This window comes from Neofelis nebulosa, chromosome 12 (assembly GCF_028018385.1).
Source record: "Neofelis nebulosa isolate mNeoNeb1 chromosome 12, mNeoNeb1.pri, whole genome shotgun sequence".
NCBI classification, from domain to species: Eukaryota; Metazoa; Chordata; class Mammalia; order Carnivora; family Felidae; genus Neofelis; species Neofelis nebulosa.
Window position 1 is genome coordinate 59,775,094 of NC_080793.1, and position 17,450 is coordinate 59,792,543.

Below are 17,450 nucleotides of genomic sequence, written 5' to 3' on the forward strand. Positions count from 1 at the left end.
TTGAGAACTTAAAGAATAAAACTGAATAATGATTATGGTCACCTGAATAATTGGAAATATAGTTTTAGGAGCAAGACTACTCCCTTTCTTTGTTTTAATGGCACAATAGGAAATCAAACACATTAAGTGAAAAACATTTTTCACCTTGGAAAATGGTTTCCTACAGTATACTCATCAGTCTGCAATACTTGTAATGATTTTGTAGAATTATAAAATTTCATTGTATTTTTTTAAAAAAACAGAACACTAAAACTACCCCCCCAAATCTTTCTATTATTTTCTTTTTAGGCTTGGACTCCTGGATCATCTGGTGACTTCAAATATCTGGTAAGACTTTTTTTTTTTTTTTAATGTAGCATTGCCACAAATCCTTGGAGGATGGTTCTTTTCCTCTCTCAGCTTTAATCCATTTTCTTAGTTCTCCCCTCATTTCTACCACCTGAGGCTGAATCTCAGAAGGCCAGTAGAAGAAGGTCAGTTACTTCTTACCTGTGTAGGAGGATCTGTTAAGTCCAGACACTCCTTGCAAGAGTAAACTTCACGGGTCAGGAAAATACTCCAAAGAAAGGGAGAATTTGCTCCTTAAGGAAACAAAACTTACCATGGAAAGAGTCTGAGATAGAAAAGAGGATTGATTATTCAGGTAAGAGGTAGAAAGTTTCAATTGGAAAAATTTTCTTTTAAAATAAATTGCAACAGTTGCATCTTGGATAAAAACCATGGGGGCTGAGTATGATGACTGGATTTAAAAAATTTTTTTCATTCCTACAATGTGGGTATTATAGTTTACATAATATAAAAGTGGAAACACCCTGAAAGCACTGCTCCTTTTCATGGGGAAATTCTTAAATTTCTTATGGCATTTGCCTGGTACATACATCATACACATGGGAAACATATATTGTTTGTTTAAATAGATGTGATGCTAAGGTTGAAGTTTTTTTATTGTATTTTTACAGACAACAGATTTTTATTCATCTTAGAATCTACCCAATCATTTTATTTTCCTCCAAATATTATTGGTAGTTTGATAGCATTCAAATTCATAAACTGTGATCCTCCTATGCTCTGAATCTTTGCAAGGTTAAAAAACATTTAATCTCATATTCTCTTATTTAATTTTCTAAATACTCTATCTTGGATCTTTATTTTTGTGTAGCCTGGGAGTCCCATTAAAAAATATTTCTAGGGCCACCTTTTCTATAATACCCAGCTATGAACAATATGAGATCCCACCTTGGCAGATTGCAGGAATACAGTCTTATACACCACTGTACATTAGTAACTGTTTAGAGTTCGGTTAGAATGGGAGCTTGGTGAGAATTCAGCATGTCTTTGTGTTGCTCTTACCTCTTGCTCTCAAATGATTCTCATGGTTTCTCAACTAGCACCTTCTAAGGCCATCTTCTCATGACTTTTCTGTGCGATGTCAGGCCACCCCAGTCTGCAACTCCTGCCAAACAGTATCAAAGTTGACAGTAAACTGTCTTGTTTAAAAATTATTACTGAAGACTTGAGGTTAAGCTAACAGAAATATAGCATGAAAACGGAAATTTAAGCTTGTATCAGGTCTTACTGCTTCTGAAACTACTGAATATGTGTTTCCAAAGAGGATGGCATCCTCAGTCTCTCCTCAGGCACCATTGTATTGTATACGCCCTCATCCCCCTCCTGGCAGAATCCACTTTGGTGTTCTTTTTATTTAAGTCCACCCATGCAAATGTAGAGTATATTAATATCATAATAGTCTGCCAAAATTTTACCCAGCCTACAAAGAAGACCTCTTTATTGTGCAGACTTTTACTAGGCGTGAGTAGGATTTTGCATTACCTTTGGATAGGGATGTGAAGAAATTGCTCCCAAACAAACAGAAAACCATCTGCTTACAATGATAAACTCAGTGTTCCATATTTAGCCATAAATAGGAGCAAGAGAAATTTGAAGTTTATATTTTTCTTTAGCAATTTTTAAAAGTCTTGCTTGCATTCTCAGCCACTATCTATTCTCAGGATAAGAATGAGGGTTAGCCTCCCATGCCTTCAGTACTTTGTGCAAATGGAAAACATTTAGGGAAGAAGGAGACACTTAATGGATCTTAGTGGTTCTCACAGAAGAAATTTTATAGCCCTATGTCCATCATTACAAATCCCAGAGTTCCTGGATTTGTTTTCCAACCCTAAAAACGTTTTCTTCTTTGTATTAGTGGGATTGGACCTTATCTCAATTCCACTTTCTTTCCTCATTTAAATTTTTTTATGTTTATTTATTTTGAGAGAGAGAGAGAGAAAGAGAGAGAGAGAGAGAGAGAGAGAGTCAAAGTATGAATGGGGAAAGGTCAGAGAGAGAGGGAGACACAGAATCCAAAGCAGGTTCCAGGCTCTGAGCTGTCAGCACAGAGCCTGACTAGGGCTCAAACTCATGGACTGTGAGATCATGACCTGAGCCGAAGTCGGACGCTCAACCGACTGAGCCACCCAGGTGCCCCATCTTTCCTCATTTAAATTGGCAGTGTGTTCTTCCAATTCTGATCATCACACTTACTTATCTTCTGGGTTTTCTTCCATCTTGTAATTCATCTCATTTCTAATCCATGTCTCATAAGACAGATGATTCATTCTAAAACAACACTCTCAGACTCCTAGATCCCACCATGTTTTCTATAGGTTTTTCTCCCCACCCCCCCAATCTGTTATGTAAGATTTAATGGAATTCCACCACACTTATTCAAAATCAGTCTTCCTGTAGTAAAAACCTGGAAACTCAAAGCAGGCCACATTTCTCAATCTCTTCCTCTGTCAGCTTCCATTGTCACCATTCTGCTTCTGTGAACAGAGGGATTCATAGTTCTATAAGAAATATTTTCAATTGACTAACTTATTTAGGATCTCACATACACTTATAAAGACCAAACCTAAAATTTAATTTCTATAATTATTTGCTTCTATCCAATTGTGATATTCAAAATAAAGAATGGTATGAACATGGAGGATGATTAATAACATTAACTGTAACAAATTCTGCATTACGTGATACACGGTAGAAAACTGTTTTTAGGGTGCAATGTAGAGAAAAGTAAATGAATGTAAAATTCAAATCAGAATAGTACTGAAATATAAATGATCATATGCAAAATATTACAAAGTAAATAAATTAAAATATAGACTGTTCAATTATGATATCACTCTCAAGGCACAAAAATAACATTTAGTCTGGAACTAAATGTCAGCAATAAAAATTCACTTCAATATAAAGCGCTAACATTGCCTGCACTGAAGATGAAAATATTTCCAGAAAACCTTATTGCAGCACTTTTTCACTTATATAATATAATGTGTTTAATTCTTACAATTCACTGAATTTTGTATCTGTATGTGCAATTGCAGCAATCTGTTCCAATTCATAAATTTTATTTTCTGCACCTGGAGTTTGGACCTTTTAAGAGGTCATAATAATAACATATGCACAATTATGTACAGTTGAAGGGAATTCATATTTTTAAACATTCACTGTATATCAGGTACTAGGCTAGGTACTTTTTCTATGTAGTCTCATTTAAACCTTCCAATCATACTTTGAGTCATGCATTTTAGCCACCATTTTAGAGCTAAGGATACTAAGGGTTTCAGAGGTTAATTAGTTCATGTGCAATCACTTAGTAAATTAAGACACTGAGATTTCAATTCATTCCTAGGACTTCAAAGATTCCATTGATATGCCTTCCTAAAGAAAACTTTTCCCAGTAAGCTTTTAATAAAACTTAATTCTACATGTACTGGAGTAATAACCCTGATCTGCAGTCCTTAAGAAAGTTGATACATATGAGGTTAAAATGAGATTTAATCTTTGTACTTGTACAGTTATTTGAGAAGATAGAAGCTTGCTTATTTTATTATTATTTTTTATTTATTATTATATTTATTTTTATTTTTTAATATATATCCAACGTAGTTAGCATATAGTGCAATAATGATTTCAGGAGTAGAATCTAGTGATTCATTCCCAATGTATAACATCCAGTGCACATCTCAACAAGTGTCTTCTTTAATAGCCCTTGTCCATTTAGCCATCCCCCACCACAACCCTCCAGCAACCCTCAGTTTGTTTTCTGTATTTAAGAGTCTATTATGTTTTGTCCTCCTCCCTATATTTTATATTATTTTTGTTTCCCTTCCTCTATTTTCATCTGTTTTGATTCTTAAATTCCACATATGAGTGAACTCATATGGTATTTGTCTTTCTCTGTCTAATTTAAAAGCTTGCTTAGTTTAAATCTAAGTGGGAAAAACTGTCACAGACTGTGCCCAAATTGTGTGTGTATGTATCTTTTATATCATATATATCTCTTACATACCTTTTATGCCATATATACATAGCTATACATATATATGATAGAAATCTATCATATATATGATAGAAATATACATACATATATCTGTGTCCTTAGTAAGAAAAACAGAATCTTTGGAAACACATAATCTTTCTGTATTTGGACAATGGTGATTAATGGACATTTATTCTCATTCATGTTCTAGGTTTTTTAATGCAAATTTTATGTAAATTTGGCCATCCTGAATGTTTTTAACAGTATTACAGGCAACCTGCAAATTACACTCATGTGCTTAACATTAGTCATGGAATTTCTTTCAAGTGATACAAATTATTCAACTGAATATTGTGTCTTCCAAGAATTGAGTGCTATCTTCAATATAAAAGGTTTAAAATACTTCTCAGAAATAAGCCAAAATATCTTGATATTGTAAAGTACTACCCCCTTGAAAATTAAATGTTTGGTGTTAAAATATTGCATGTTTTGTAAGGTTCTTCGGTTGTATGTGAAAACTGAAGGGAATGAAACACTCACATGTGCCTACCTCATAGGCTTAATTGATATATCAAAATGCTCTAAATTTTAAGACAATATACAGTTACTATAATTGTTTACCGTTAGTATGTTATACTGCTGTGAATTATCATGGTATGAATATAAATCATATGTTCAGAGACCAAAGGAAGGATTCATAGTTGCGCCAATTCATTTCTCTATACATCCTCTCACAATTTATCGAGTAAATTATTTATGCAAACAGTCTGGTAGAGGTTGAGTGATATACAATACGACATGACCCTGACTTCAGGGACCATCATTTTATGTATTCTGTATAATTGTGCTGCTTTTACTTATTTTTTTTTCTTTGAAACCTGGTGCTGTGTAAAATTCTGAGCCTTTGTTTTAGACCTTGCATTGTTTCTTGCTGGGATAGCAGATTATTGGAAGTCATGAGGATAGTGTGAGAAAGGTTGCTAATGCACATCAACATCTGGCTTTCCTTTCACTCTTGAGCAAGAAGGAGATTATATGTTCCCTCCACCTTACAGTTTGGTGGGGCCATGAGGTTATTTCTAGTTAAGGAAAAGCAGAAGTGAAATCTGCCACTTCTGGGCTGGAAGGTGAAAAAACCTCCGTGTGCTTTTCTAGCCTCTGTGCCTCTGCATAGGAGGTATGAGGTTGAAATAATGGAGCCATAAGATTAGATCATCCTGGATCCCTGATTCACTGATGGAAGATAACTGCTGTGGTGAGTCCTTCAGTTCCATAGCCCATTTAGAAGAATAGGAAGTGTTATTTTGTCTTAAGTCACTGAGGATTTTTTTTTTTTTTTTACAATGACATAAAGCCTACCCAAACTAATCAAATTATTCTTGGGAAAATGGACATTATAGTGTTTGGGTAATTCTAAAATTTGGAGTATGTTCCCAAAGGTATATTTTGAAAAAAAATTTGTTTTACTGTAAAAAGTACTCTCTTTCGGGCACCTGGGTAGCTCATTCAGTTAAGTGTCCGACTTTGGCTCAGGTCATGATCTCAAGGTTCCTGGGTTCAAGCCTCACGTCAGGCTCTGTGCTGACAGATCAGAACCTGGAGATTGCTTCAGATTCTGTGTCTCCCCCTCTCTCTGCCTCTCCCCTGCTTAAGCATTCTCTCTCTCTCTCTCTCTTTCAAAAACAAAAATAAACATTAAGAAATAAAATAAAATAGTTCTCTCCTGTCACTGACTAATCTGAAGTACCACTTATTTGCTTGGCAAAGTAGATAATGCAGCCCCCCCCCCCAATAATAGTCTTGGTAAAATCTGTACTAACGTATTTAACAAAAATCAGCTGTTATTTCTTTAACAAATACCTTTAGATGAACCAAACAACATGAAGTAGGGAAAAATACAAGACATAGATCTAATTTTGAAATGGAACACTTTCTGTTGAAGAATGAACAACTTTCTCGCAATACTACTTTTAGTTCTTTAAGCTTATCTGGCATGAGGGATATATAACAGTTTTCCTTTTTCTTAAGTTAAAAAGATTCTGCATGCCTTAAATGAGTCTATTTTGGTGTGGTGCTCAGAGTAATCTATGTTTGGCTCTTTACTTTTTTGGAATGACCTAAAACAACACCTCCTCTTATGTCTCATTCTTTTTTTGCCTTTTATAGTGGAAGTCTCCATATGCTTTCTCATTTTTACTTTTTAGGAGATGTACTCATTTAAATGCCACCAACATGCCCTCTAGCATCATTTCTACAACAGCTAATTAATTACACATAACCTCTTTTCTTCACACATAGGACTGGAGATCAACATAATTGTATACAATTACCTGGAACTGAAATAATTTAAATACACTACTATGGAAGGGGGCACAACAAATTATGCCTCTTGAAGTATTTCATGCAGTCATTAATGGCCTCTAAAATAGTTGGGGGACATTAAAATTTACGTCTACAATATTTACTCACCTTTACATCTGGAATACAGTCTGCCTTCAGTGTTACGTCCTTTCAACAATTTCTGTTAACCTTGTGTCTGCTTATTCCTCTCACCTAATTTCACCTTCAGGATGGAGTTCAAAAAACCTTTGTAAGGCAGCAAATTATATTTTTGGGAGACTATAGGTTTTTCAACATATTTCCTTAGCACTAAGCAGATTTACTTCATATTAGTAGTTTGTTCCTCAGGGTGACTAGTGTCAATAATCAGACTACATGGATCAATGTCCTTTCAGTAGAAAGTTAAATCATCTACTTTTTAGACACTCATCTGCCATAGAATATTAACAAATGCTCTTATTAAAACAAATAGAGATTCTAATAAAGCTACTGGCATTATTTTCTCAGTACTAATATACTGAAAGAATATTTTGTGGTTAGTTAAGCAACATGTCCCCCCCTTGATTTCTTCCCTGCTGTCCTAAGTCAAGCAGTAATTCTCCAGGTGTTCACCAAAATATAAATACTACCATAATAGGTATGTATGTATGTATGTATGTATGTATGTATCTATCTATCTGATTAAAATAAATCCATGTTTGTTATTCTCTGCTTGTGCTTCCTCTGTTTGGTGTACTCAGAACACTGGACTTATGGTCCAACAAATATCATGTGATATCAGGGAAGCTCTGTGATTTGCAGCTGATACTCTGTCAACTTCTCATACCCCTCCCTTTGTATTTGAGAGAGATACTACAACAGTCATTTCCACTTTGTCCCAGCCTGAAAACCACTCCTTTCAAGATATTATGAAAAGTTTCGCATAAATATATTGAAGCATATGAAAGGGTCTTTGCATGTATCATTACTATTTTCTAGTTGATACTGAATTGGTTTTATTGATAGTGGGAGATAAATGGTAGAAGATGCCTTTCATAATTTCAAAAACAGAGGAGGTATAGGGAAACATGGAAATATAACAAAAATGAGATTGAAGAAAGGCAATATTATATAATATGTTTAATTTCCCTGAAAAAAATGTAAGCACAGAGTTTTGTTACTGACCTTAATGCTTTTGTTTGCAAAAGCACTAATTTTCCGCCATGTACGATGTCATACATACGCATTTGTGGTTTTGACCTGTATGTAGATTGCTTTTTGCCACAACCACCAAACTTGCTTTGAATTTGTATTTTATCTTTAATGTTTTTTATTAAAGTAAAATTTTACAATAGGCCATATAGACACTAACAGTGATTTTTAAATAATGCTTAAAGAATATCATTGCATTTTGCTGAAGATACTGAGCAAGGTAAGTGGCAAGGTGGGTGGGCTTTAGGGGAATGGGGCTATGTAAATAGATGTTAAATAAGGAGGATTTTACATTGTTCTGCCAATGGCTACCTATGCCAGAATGGAAATCCCACTTCAGCCTTTATCCTTGCTTCAGAGATATCCTTTATAACCTGGACATGTATAATGGTTCCTACATATGGAAAGCAGAGGCTTGGTACATATGTGTGTGACGATGGCAGTGTTCTCATATGGGTCTCTGAGAGTGAGGATGTTTTTGGTGTAAGATTGAATGGATATAAGCAAGATTTCTGAGAAAGATCATAAAAGAACACTAATTCTGGAATAATGTTTTCTTGGTATTATATAATACACAAATATTCTGTTAAATAGATGTACAAATGGTCCGTAAACCATAGTGTAGGATTTCCTTAATTTTTTTTTAAATTTTTTTTTCAACGTTTTTTATTTATTTTTGGGACAGAGAGAGACAGAGCATGAACGGGGGAGGGGCAGAGAGAGAGGGAGACACAGAATCGGAAACAGGCTCCAGGCTCCGAGCCATCAGCCCAGAGCCTGACGCGGGGCTCGAACTCACAGACCGCGAGATCGTGACCTGGCTGAAGTCGGACGCTTAACCGACTGCGCCACCCAGGCGCCCCTCCTTAATTTTTTTTTAAAGATCACTTATTTATTTTGAGAAAAAGAGACAGTATGAGCAGGATAGGGGCAGAGAGAATCTCAAGCAGGCTCTATGCTGCCAGCTCAGAGCCCGACCTGGGGCTCAAACTCACAAACCATGAGATCATGAGCTGAGCCAAAAGCAAGAGTCAGATGCTAAACTGACTGAGCCACCCAGTCACCCTAAGGATTTCTTTTTCTAACATAAAACTCTACCAAGTCAAATAAATCATGTTTCAGGTGTAGGTAGCTATGTACTTGCTATATTACTCAAAACACTGGGTTGGTTGGGTTGCATATTTTCTCTTGTAAGATTCTCCTGAAGGCATCTGCTTCTTTAAAAGAAATCTCCAGGGATCCTGGGTGGCTCAGTTGGTTGTGCATCCGATTCTTATTTTGGCTCAGCTCATGATCCCAGGTTGTGGGATTGAACCCTGTGACAAGCTCCATGCTGGGTGTAGAGTCAGCTTGGGATTCTCCCTCCCTCTGTCCCTCTCCCCAGCTCATATCTCTCTCTCTCTCTCTCTCTCTCTCTCTCTCTCTCTCTCTCTCTCTGCCTTTGTCTCTCTCTTTCTCTCTAAATAAAAGAGAATACAATAAATTTTAAAAAATTAAAAAGAAAAGGCTTAGTGTAGTTCTTCCAATTATTACAAGTATGATCAAGTTTTATTATTTTGAAAGAATAATTCCCTTATAGAAACTTCATTGTAACTTCTTGAAGTACTGCAACCTATCATTAATTTTCACAAAAATATTTGTTTCAAAAACTTCTCAAACATTTCTTCCCCTCACCCAGAAATAGAAAACTTGGATATTTTGTTCTATCAAAATGTATCTGAATAATTACAAATGCTATCTATACTGAAAAGAAAATCCAGAAGCCTAGGTCAAGGGATACATTCAAACTTAAGAAAATAACTGTTCAGGAGCTTCCCTCACTAATAGTCCTGCAAACCTGACTTTAGGAATGAGCAAAACCATTTTTCAAATTGCACGTACAAAAGTCTTGATTAGTATTCACAGCTCAAATTTTTATAAAGGAGCTCAGATTTTAATTGTTTTTGGTGTTTTTGCTGGTGACTGTGCATTCCACTGTACATTCCACATTCCACATTAAAATAGTTCAGTACTATAATTCTTGTATTAGTTGTACTAATATACTCTTCTGATGAACACAAATGATCTGAGTGGCAAACAATTGACTGTCAAGAACGTGTATCACTTTTGTCCATCTCTTTAAAAATTCTACTGGGGAGAATTGAAATTCTCATTGAAATGTATGACATCATTGATATGTCAACTATACTTCAAAAAAAAAGTGCATGACATCATCATTCCAGGATCCAACAGTCAGATTTTAAAGACATTAGTGAAGCTTAAGTTCCATAGTAGTATTGCTGCATTTTAGCAAAGTGGTCTTTTTCTGTTGCCAAGTCTAGGATATCCAGGTAAAAAAATCTGTTGTGGTAGGAGAAGAATGATCACATTTCTTGAGGTCAAACAGGTATCCTCTGTAGAATAAAGATGAGTAATTCAGTTTTATTGTGGCATGGTTTTGTTCTAATTCCTATTAAAATACTTTTTTTGTCATTAAAATTAGCATAGTCCTATCCTGTCTTTTTCACCTGTCACATTTAGTAGCTTCATTTTTAGAGGGGTTGATTTATGCTATTATTATTTTACAATACTTATTTTGACCATGTAGCAGGACTTTAACATATACTTTATAACTTTAAAATATATTGACTAAACTCTTAAACACCTTCTTTGAGTGTTACTATAATCACTTTCATTTCAAATCAATGTGCAGCCATTGTATATATATTTAGTTCACTGCCCAAATTTCCTATATCTGTCCTGATGGCCTTTTGTAGCAACGTGGATGGAACTGGAGAGTGTTATGCTAAGTGAAATAAGTCATGCAGAGAAAGACAGATACCATATGTTTTCACTCTTATGTGGATCCTGAGAAACTCAACAGAAGACCAGGGGGCGGGGGAAGGGGGGACAAAAAAAGTTACAGAAAGGGAAAGAGGCAAACCATAAGAGACCCTTAAAAACTCAGAATAAACTGAGGGTTGATGGGGAGTGGGAGGGATGGGAGGGTGGGTGATGGGCACTGAGGAGGGCACCTGTTGGGAGGAGCACTGGGTGTTGTATGGAAACCAATTTGACAATAAATTTCATATTAAAAAATAATAATAATAAATTAAAAATAATTAAAAAAAGATTTTCACCTTCATATTTTTAAGAAAATAAGAACTTAAAATGACTTATTATAGCTTTGAAAAATATATATAAGTATGGAAATGATATTGTGTCCCAGGAACATCTTCATGGTCATGAAGACTGAGTTGTAGGCCAGTTCTACTATTAACTTATTGTGTGTGACTATTGTTAAAAGTTTGTTTATTTATTTTTGACAGACAGAGAGAGAGAGAGAGAGAGAGAGAATCCCAAGTATCTTGTATTTATACCTATTCCTTGACAGACTCAAGTAGCATTGTGTTCTCCCCTTTTCCCCATAATGGTAAAGGACACTTGAACTAGCCACGGTTTGACACCAATCCTTGATTTATAAGGGAATCTTATGAAGAGGGTATTTTCTGGGAAGTTAGAAATGATTACAATTTATACTAAAAATTGCTTAGAAAAAGTTGGATTTTTTTTGTTTCAAGTCTTTCCATTACTAGTTTGGTCTGATTCCTACAATATATACTTTTTACCATGAGCATATTACAGATGGAAGTATCATGTAGTTCATATGTTCCCATATTCTTTTTATAAATAAAGTGTCTGATAATCCAAAAGGGAGGGTTTACCATGCCAAGATTAATTCCTTCCATGTACTTCACAGAAAACTGGCTTGTCACTTCTTCCCACCATCCCTTAAATTGTCAAGGACTTGCAGGAATGCAGCTGAGGAATGAGTGCTGCTTATATGCTTGGTCACACTTTCCGCTGGGATCACAAAGCACCTTAGTTGTAAATCATTCGTTCCATTTCTTTTACTTTCTTAAGTTTTTAAAAATATTGCTTTATTTTTGAGAGACAGAGAGCACAAGCAGGGGAGGGTTAGAGAACGAGGGGGACACAGAATCTGAAGCAGACTCCAGGCTCTGAGCTGTCAGCACAGAGCCTGATGCAGGGCTCTAACACATGTACGGTGAGCTCATGACCTGAGCTAAAGTCGGATGCTTAACCGACTGAGCCACCCAGGCACCCCACTTTTCTGTTATTTTCAAAACTAAACTTGTAAGTTCTTGGTTACAATGGCCACAAAAGTCATGTAAACAAAATGAGTGAGTTATATATATTCTTATTTTGAAAGATGTGCTCATTTAAAAGTTTATTAGTACTCATTAACTCTTAAAATATTTAATTTTATATAGAATTACAAATTCTGTGAAAATTACCATTCAGAACAGTCTCAGCCTTTCAGCTCTCTGTTTCACATCTGTTTGGAATAGGGTTTTAAAAATATGTTTCTTTTCATACTGAGGTAAAAGAGCTCATTGTTATAAATGAATACAATCTCTTAATACTGTGATGTATTCTTTTCTCTATATAGCCAGAATTTGTGTCTAGATTCTTTTTGAAGTTGAGGATTTACTCGGATTTAAATATGGTATATTCTTTTTAGCTTTATCAGAAACAGGTGTTTGTCCTTTGATGCTAAAAGTAAACCCAAACTGTCCATCTCGTTCTTTTCTTCAATTGGAATATATTTCTCATGTTTTACTTTGTAGCTCGGACCAAGGCATTAATATGACTTTATAATTAATATTAGGTATTATAGAAACATCACTAGTAATATGTCCTTTGTGCAAGGACTTAGAAGTCAGATAATCAGTGTAAGTCAATTCAACAGACATTTATAGAGTGTTTACTTTGTGCCAAACAGTGTCAAACTCTAAGGATTTGGAGTTGAAAAATATACTGCTTTCCTTCAAACTGCCCTCAGTATAGGGTGGACAACAACCAATAAATTATAGTACAGGAAAATGTGCATACAAAAAGGTCAAAACATCCCATTTTAACTGTACAGAAACTGATGTCCAGAAACAGAGTAAGTTGCCCAAAACCACACAGGTATTAGGAAGAAGATTCAAAATAAACTCAAGGTGTTCTAATTTCTTCTTTATTGATCTATAAATAAGTGTTGTAGAAAGGGTTAGAATTGCCTGTACTTTCTTCTTCCACTTAGAAGTCACACACACACACACACACACACACAAGTCACAGCAGTTATGGACACAAACCAACAATAAAAATTGTGATGTACTAAATACTCCTATTTTTGCCTTATGCTCAATCCATCCCCCATTACCACCACATCACTATTTTTAGATGAGGCTAAAGGAAGGCAATTAACATATATTGAACATCTCCCCTGCCAGATGATATCTGTTAAATTCACCAGTCACATTATTGCCTCACAGTTTTTATTAGGTATTGCTGTCCATGCCCACCACTCTCACCTGGAAGACTTGGAAGACTTCTCATAATTATTAGCTCCACTCATTCTTCAGGTTGTTCATCTCCTCAAATTTCTCAAATGTTTCTTTAATTACTTTCTACCTCCCTGATACCAGATAAAGCACTGAGTAAACAATCTTACAATCTATAATGATATGCTTCCAAATTGTGCTCTTATTAGTAATATTTACCGAAAATAATCTCACATAATCTACATACATGCCCTTGAAAAAATTTAATTGGGGTATAATTGACATAACATTATATTAGTTTCAGGTGTACAATATACTAATTTGGTATCTGTATACATTACAGAGTGATCACCGCAGTAAGTCTAGTTAACATGTGTCACCATACATAGTTAGACAGTTTTTTCTTTTGATGAGAACTTTTAAAATTTACTCTGTTAGCAATTGTACAAGATGCAATACAGTAGTAGCGACAGTCACCATGCTATGTATGACATTCCTGTGATTTATTTTATAACTGGATGTTTGTAACTTTGACCACCTTCACCCATTTCATTACCCATGCCCCACCTCTGGCAACCACCAATCTACTCTCTGTTTGTATGAGCGCAGTCTTATATTTTTCTTAAAGATTATACCTATGGTATTCCTTTCTCTGTCTGATTTATTTTACTTAGCATAATGCCCTCAAGCTCCATCCATGCTTTTGCAAATGATAGGATTGCCTCCTTTATTGGCTGAATAGTATTCCATTGTGTGTGTGTGTGTGTGTGTGTGTGTGTGTGAGTGTGTGTGTGTGTTTGCATATATATATTCACATTTTCTTCATCCGTTCATTGATGGACACTTAGGTCATTCACATATCTTGGCCATTGTAAATAATACTGTCATGAATTAAGGGTGCAGATATTTCTTCAACATACTGTTTTCATTTTCATTTTTTAGATAAATAACTGGGAGTGGGATTGCTGGGTTATATGGTAGTTCATATAGTAGGTATAGTTTTTAGTTTTTTGAGGAACCTCCATAATGGTTGTACTAATTTACATTCTTACCATCAGTGCACAAAGGTTCCTTTTTCTACACATCCTTGTCAACACTTGTTATTTCTCATCCTTCTTGTAATAGCCATTGTAACAGGTGTGGGATGATATATCATTGTGGTTTTGATTGGTCATATTCAGTACTTTTTCATTTACCTGTTGGCCATCTGTATGTTGTTTTTGGAAAACTATTCAAGTTGCTGGCCCATTTTTATTTTTATTTTATTATTATTTTCTTATGTTTATTTATTTTTGAGAAAGAGAGAGAAAGCTTGTTGGAAGAGCAGAGAGAAAGGGAGACAGAGGACCCCAAGTGGGCTCTGCGCTGACAGCAGAGAGACCGATGTGGGGCATGAACTCATGAATCATAAGATCATGCCCTGAGCTGAAATCAAGAGTTGGACATTTAACCAAGGAAGTCACCCAGGTGCCCCTCTTGGCTTATTTTTAAATTGGGTTGTTTTGATGGGGTCCCTGGATGGCTCATTTGGTTAAGCACCTGACTTCAGCTGAGGTCATGATCTCATGGTTGTAAGTTTGATCCCCTGTCAAGCTCTGTGCTGACATCTCAGAGCCTGGAGCCTGTCTCCCTCTCTTTCTCTGTCCCTCCCCCGCTCATGCTGACTCTCTCTCTCTCTCTCTCTCTCTCTCTCTCTCTCTCTCTCAAAAATAAATAAAGATAAAAATAAATAAATAAATAAATAGGGTTGTTTTGCTATTGAGTTGTACGTGCTCTTTATTAATTTAGTTATTAGCCTCTTATCAGATATATGATTTATAATTATTTTCTCCCATTTGGTAGGTTGTGGTTGTCTTTACCATGCAAAAGCTTTTTAGTTTCAAAGCGTCTCATGTACATACTCTTACTTTTGCTTTTGGTGTCGAATTCAAAAGTCGTCACCAAGACTGATGTCAAGGAGCTTACCAGCTATGTTTTATTCCAGCAATTTTATGGTTTCAGGTCATACATTCGTGTCTTAAATCTGTTTTGAGTGTATGATGTAAGAATAAAACATTACAGTTTTATTCTTTTGCATATGGATGTCAAGTTTTCTCAACATCATTTACTGGTTTTTAAGAGACCGTTCCCCGTTGTATGCATTTGGTTCCTTTGTCATTAATTAATTGACCATGTATGTGTGAGTTTATTTTTTGGTTCTTTATACTGTTTGATTGATTTATGTATCTGGTTTTATGTCAACATCATGCTGTTTTGATTACTAAAGGTTTGTAATATAGGTTTGTAATATAGTAAATTACTATAGGTTTGTAATATAGTAATAAAATTACTAAAGGTTTGAAATCAGGCAGTGTGATGCCACCAGCTTTATTCTTTTATAAGATTGCTTTGACTATTGGGGACTTTTGTGGTTCCATTCACATGTTAGGATTGTTTGTTCTATTTATGTGGAAAATACCATTTGAATTTTCTTCCTCTCTATCAGCACAGAACATTTTCCCAGGCATTTGTGTTGTCTGCAGTTTCTTTCATCAATGTCTTATACTTTTTAGTGTACAAGTCATTCATTTCAGTTAAATCTATTCCTAAGTATTGTATTCTTTTTAATGCCATTGTAAATGAGGTTGTTTTCTTAATATTTTCTGATAGTTCATTATTCATGTGTAGAAATGCAACAGATTTTGTGTATTGATTTGTATCTTGCAACTTTACTGAATTTGTTGATTAGTTGAACAGTTTTTTCGTGTTTTATTTTTTGAGTTTTCTATATATATGAAGTCATCTGCAAATGGTGACAGTTTTATTTCTTTTCTGCTTTTGATGTGTTTTATTTATTTTTCTTGCTAATTGCTCGCTTAGGACTTCCAATACCATGTTGAATGATATTGTCAAGAGTGGGCATCTTTGTTTTTTCTCTGATTTTAGAGAAAAGCTTTCAGCCTTTCACCCATGAGTATGATGTTAGCTACAGACTTATCATATATGTTGTTATGTAGAGGTACATTCCCTCTTTACCTACTCTGTTGAGAGATTTTATCATAAATGGATGTTGAATTTTGTAAAATGCTTTTTCAGTATCTATTGAGAGGATTATATATGATTTTTATCCTTCATTTTGTATATCCTGTCGATTGATTTACAATTTGGAACATCCTTGCATACCTACTTGATCATGGTACATGATCCTTTTGAAGTATTGTTGAATTCAATTTGTTAATATTTTGTTGAGAATTTTTGCATTTATGTTCATTAGGGGTATTGGCTTATAATTTTCTTTCCTTGAGGCATCTGTATGGTTTTGGTATTGGGTTAATGGTGACCTCATAAAATGAATTTGGATGTGTTCCCTTTTTCTTCTAATTTTGGAAGGGTTTGGAAGGGTTTAAACTTCTTTTGAACATTTGGTAGAAATCACCAGTGAAGTGTTCTGGTTTTGGACTTTTGTTTGTTGGGAGGTTTTTGATTACTGACTCAATCCCCTTACTAGTAATTGGTTTGGTTGCATTTTCTATTTCTTCATGATTCACTGTTAGTAGGTTGAATGTTTTTGGGAATATATCCATTTCTTCCAGGTTGTCCAACTTGTTCACATGCAGTTGTTCATAGTTGTCTCCTATCCTTTGTATTTCTAAGGTGTCAGTTGTCATGTCTCCTCTTTCATTTATGATTTTATTTATTTGAGTGTCTCCTTTTCCCTTGGTAAGTCTAGCTAAATGTTTACCAATTTTGTTTATTTTTTTTGAAGAACAAGCTCTTAGTTTCACTGATATTTTACAATGACTTTTTAGTCACTATTTCATTTATTCTCTGACCTTTGTCATAGCAAACTCTGTACTTCTTCACATAGTTCCTTGAGATGTAAAATTAGGTTATTTATTTGAGCTATCTTGTTTCTTGAGGTAGGTACCTACTGCTATGAACTTTTCTCTTAGAACTGCTTTTGCTGTATTCTATACATTTTGCTGCAGTCTCATTTAAATTTGTCTCAAGCTATTTTTGGTTTCTCCTTTTATTTCTTCTTTAACTGCTTCTTTGGTAGCCTGTTGTTTAACTTCCACATATTTGTGAATTTTCCAGTTTTCCTCTTACAATTGATTTCTAGTTTCATACTTCTGTGGTTGGAAAAGATACTTGATAATGAAATTTTATCTTAAAGTTAATAAGGCTTGTTTTGTGGCCTAACATATGATTTATAGTAGAGAAGTTCCCTGTGCACTTGATAAACAATGTAAATATGTTCCAAAACAGACACACACACACACACA

General features: G+C 34.9%; 1 protein-coding gene across 34 annotated transcripts in view; it reads left to right on the forward strand.

Annotated features, from left to right (window-relative positions):
• PTPRD (protein tyrosine phosphatase receptor type D) overlaps positions 1-17,450 on the forward strand; it is a 2,222,827-nt gene that overhangs the window by 884,678 nt on the left and 1,320,699 nt on the right. For all 34 annotated transcript variants that reach the window (XM_058695363.1, XM_058695354.1, XM_058695368.1 and 31 more), the window contains one exon: positions 289-327. The gene's annotated coding sequence lies outside the window, so the exon portion shown is untranslated. The remainder of the gene's footprint in view (positions 1-288; positions 328-17,450) is intronic.